The sequence below is a fragment of the Miscanthus floridulus genome, chromosome 16 (genome assembly GCF_019320115.1).
Source record: "Miscanthus floridulus cultivar M001 chromosome 16, ASM1932011v1, whole genome shotgun sequence".
Taxonomy (NCBI): Eukaryota; Viridiplantae; Streptophyta; class Magnoliopsida; order Poales; family Poaceae; genus Miscanthus; species Miscanthus floridulus.
The window spans coordinates 17,490,769-17,495,507 of NC_089595.1; the positions used below are offsets into that span (position 1 = coordinate 17,490,769).

Sequence of the window (4,739 nt, forward strand, 5' to 3'; positions counted from 1 at the left end):
CCAACACTGCCATGGAAGCCAAGCTAGAGGATGAGAGGAAACTTGTTATATCACAACAACTGTAATGCAATCTTTTTGTAATATATGCACATGAAATAATATAATGTACAATACACATATGCATGCATGCATGTAAATATATATATGATGCATGCATGCATATATATATATATATATATATATATATATATATATATATATATATATATATATATATATATATATTTCTATGCTTGAATTGTGTGATTTAATACGTTCATTGTGCTTGAACCGAAACATACTATACGCGCGTATAAATGTATAATTAGCAGCGTACAATACGACTTCGAAAACAAAAAAATGAAAAGAAAAGAAAAAAGAAAAAAACCTTTAGTCCCGGTTCGTATTACCAACCGAGACTAAAGGTGCCGGCCATCGTGGCATGTCAGGAGGCACCTTTAGTCCCGGTTGGTGTTACCCACCGGGACTAAAGGTCCTCCTTTAATCCCGGTTCTTGATCCGGGACTAAAGGACCCCCTTTAGTCCCGGATGCTTGCTCCCGGGTGGGGAACCGGGACTAGAGGGGGTTCCCCACCGGGAGTAAAGCTCGGTTCTCTACCAGTGATATGCATCCATATATCTTCCTTATCACTTTGAATTTTCAATCAACATACAATACGTAGTTGTGAATTATCACGCCTTTGCTATGAGTCGCTAGTGAGCGTTGTCATTCATTTCATCCCCACCGGTTTCAACATTCATTTCTCGCAGTACAGTTTGTTATTAGTTCTCTATCTGATGAGCAGCATGACTGGTTGCTCTCCAGCCTTCACTCTACTTGTCTCCACCCATAATATTCTTGCCAAACTAATTGATTTGTTCGACTGACACTACTCATAGTGCATGTACTACAGTTCTCTTGGCTTGGCCTTCACTCAATGGCCACATATGAATATATGCTAAGTACCATCACACAACTAAGTAAATCTTACTAGTCTGTAGCTCTTGGCCATAACAAATAATCAAATAAACAGCTAAATAACAGACGAAATGTTGCTGTAGTTGTACTCGAAGTGGAAGCTAATATAAATAGTTATTTATTAAGGGGAGGATATATATTTTTGTGTCAATATGCTCTATATATGACTAGGTCCCGTAAAGGCTACTCGGCTTTCTGCTGCAATTGTTCTATAGTATTGTCTCCACTTAACTTATTTTATTTTGACTAGCTAGGTCCTTGGAGTCAGACTTCGGCCTATGTTTTCTCTAAAAAAATATAATCATCTATAGTTAGAAAACCAATATTATGAATATGATTGTAGTTATACATTTTTATACAGTAAATGAGCATACTTATATCTGATTATTTATATGCCTTATGTTTACTTTGAAACTTTTTGTTTTCCTTTTGTAGAGAAGCATTAGCTTTAATTATGATTATTAATTTATGATTTATATAGTTGATATATATGACTAATAATGTAGTCTTATTATTATTCATATGTATAGATTTTAGTATAGTTATATTTTAATATCTCCTTATATGATTTGTTTTCATATCATCATTGGATAAATACTTATAGACAACAAAGTTAAATGGATATTTGAATGCGACATATATATGACTTGTTTTTTAGCAACATATATATGACTTGTTTTTTTTTTTTGAGAAGAACATATGACTTGTTAATTAGGAGACGCTGTGCTGTGCTGGGTTGGGCTGCGATGGTCTTGTCTGATCTGGGCTGGGCTAGAAGAAGCCCGACATCCATCCATATACCAAACCGTGGCGGATGAGGACATATTGGGCCTTTTTTTATAACTGTATCGGGCCTTAACAACGCGGGGCGTTCACTTGGGTGTTCATGGCGGCGGCGGGCGGCGCCGTGGGATTCGGCTATCTCTCCTCCGTGGCGAAGGCGAACGATGACGACTGCACAGGCTTGGAACGTTCATGCCTCGACAGGGCGGGGACGGCCGACGGCCACGCTGCGGCGGAGGATGAGAAGGAGCGCAAGGACGATGCGCGCTCCAAGAAGCGGCGTGCGTGGAGGTGGAAAGCCAGCATGGCCGTCGAGGATCGCTGCGAGCAGGGCGCCGCCGGGTACGGGGACGGGGACGACGAGTGGGCGGAGCTGGAACCTTTCTTCTTCGACGAGGCGGCAGCGGTGGCCGAGCACGGGAGGCGGATGCAGAGAGAACAGCAGGCGGCCCACAACAGGAAGCTGTGCAGAGCCCGCAAGGCCGCCTTGGATCGGATCCGCGAGTATGATCCTAAGAATGGGAGCACCTACTACTCCCGACTTGAATACGTCGACGACATCATCACATTCGACCACGACGAGGAATGTAAGTCGTAGTTGTTTGTTAAATTTTACCCACCTTTTAGATTTGACGAACTCCATATTGTTTGCTGTTTGCCATCCATGTAAGCTTAGTGGATCGCCTTATTAGCCGATTGTTTTAATTAATTGTCTATCTAGACACTCCATCACCAAGCTATTCGACTATGTGCATGCTAAAAATTTTCGACAGCTAGTCGCAATTGATTGTACCTGCACAACCCTTTTCCCCATTGATTGATCGTCGTCATCGTCTTCTCCGGATTTAACTATTGGAATCCAATAGAATAGTCCGTTAAGCCTGGATAACCCACTAGGTTTGTCTTTGATCTCATCCACAAACAAGTGAACAACATGCATCTATCTGAGCCTGAATATTCTATAACTGTATGCATGTACCTACTAAGGCCCTATTCACTTCTCTTATAAACCGTCTTTTTCAACTTGTTTTTTCAGCCGAAACAGTGTTTTTCTCTCACAACAAATCAGCCAGAACAGTGTTTTGGCTTGTTTTTTCAGCGAAGCGAACGGGGCCAGTTGATCTCATCCACAAACGACATGCATCTAAGTCTAATGTTTTTTTTTCTTTTCTTGCACTGCAGCGCCCCTTGGTCCAATGAGAGACACTGAGGCATTGATCTATGTACATGGCACTGTCCAGGATGACTCAGCAAATATGCTAGCTTCAGATGGTGAGAAGAAGTTCATTGCCAGTGACTCTGCAAATCTCCGCTCCATCAATATAACCTCCTTCTCGGATGGCAATATGCGGTTTGTTCCAGACGACTCTGCAAACGTCTTCTCCATAAAGATAGTCTCCTCTGATGTTGGCTTTCCGATCGACGTCTATGGCACCGTAATTGCCAGAGATGACATCGATCTCAAGTGTGTTTATCTCTTCCACCGAGATAGAGATCATTGCCAACTCATCTTGTCCAAGGTAAATCAGATTCTCGTCTATGCATATTGTGTGGGCTAACTTAAGATTGTATGACCTTGGGTGTCAAATATTTAGTTTTTGGTTGTTGTTGTGACCAAAGCACTTGCTGAGCTGTACTCAATGTGTATTGATCAGCAATGTAGCTGTGGTTGTCAATAAACATCATTGATTCTGACTGGCCCAAAACGAAGACTCGCGCTAAAATATTATATGTATTTTGAGTTTGATTTGAAGATCAAGTGTGTAAGGCAGAAGGACAAGCAGCTAAGTAAAGGTTACATGGCATTGGATGGCTTAAATTATAGATCGTGGCAAGAAATGGAGGTTGAAAGGGAAACCCTAGACACTAAACTCAGTAAGGTGATGATTACATATGCAGTAGTCCAAAATGCAGTCGAGGCAACTTTTGCTATTGAAGTTCTGCAGGGAAGATTTTATGGAGAAATCACTGCTTGCACCACTGGTATCCAGGATAGCATTGTGCTTCATGATAGCAAAATGGCTGAAGCAATGACTAACAATGGGAAGGGAGTTATCCAACTGTTGCGAAACGTGGTAGCTCTCAATATGAGGGAGAAGCTGATATTTACTATTGTTGCCCGGACTGGTGATGGTAAAACTAAAAGCACCACCATTAGATTTACTCCAGGAGTCATTGGTGGAGAAGAAAAAGAAATAACCGGTGGTTCCATTAAGATGTGTGTGAAGGTTACATGGTCGATAATTTCACGTTGGTATTTCTATGAATGCTGATTATTATGATGGTCTTGTTATGTTGGAGTTTTCACTAGGATTGAATGATCGTTTAAGTATTTTGTTGGGCTTTGTTACGTTGTAACCATGAAGTCTGCCTAGAATGAACAATCCACAACCATGAAGTCTGCCTAGAATGAACAATCGTTTGAATGCAAAACTATGATCTTCTAAGCTATTATGGTGTTTATTCAGCAGCATCGGCCTACAGGGCCTAATTCCTGGGATGTGCCAAAGAACCAGAAATTTGTTCTATTTGGAAGACCTAGGTACCACCAAAATGCAAGTTCTTCTCATGGTTCATTATATATGCAAAACAAAACTTGGTGAACCAACGAGTTGGCGAGACATGGTTGGCCTCACAGCATGTCTTGCCCCTTATGCAGGCAGACCATGGAGATGTAACTCTATTTGGTAGTAGGTTGCAAATGCAAGCTACATTGGGTCAAAAAAACAGAATTTGGAGCTACACAGTGGAACGGATTCACAACCAAGCCTATGGCCGGAGGAATGTCTCCGAAACGAAAATGCCTTCGGTTGGTAGACTAAAATTACCATCATGGCAGATGCCCTCCGCAAGGTGGTTAGGAGTGTCACATTCCTTATCATTTGAGAGATTTGGAAAGAACAAAATGCAAGAATCTTTAAGAAGTATATGAAACAAGCCCTCAGCCCTGGATCCTTTTTGCACAAATCAAAGCGGAAGTGGGGTCCTGGATTGCAGC

General features: G+C 41.5%; 1 pseudogene; it reads left to right on the plus strand.

The window, feature by feature from the left end:
* The first annotated feature begins 1,844 nt into the window (after positions 1 to 1,844).
* On the plus strand, positions 1,845 to 4,048 carry LOC136510347 (uncharacterized; annotated as a pseudogene).
* Positions 4,049 to 4,739: the final 691 nt, after the last annotated feature.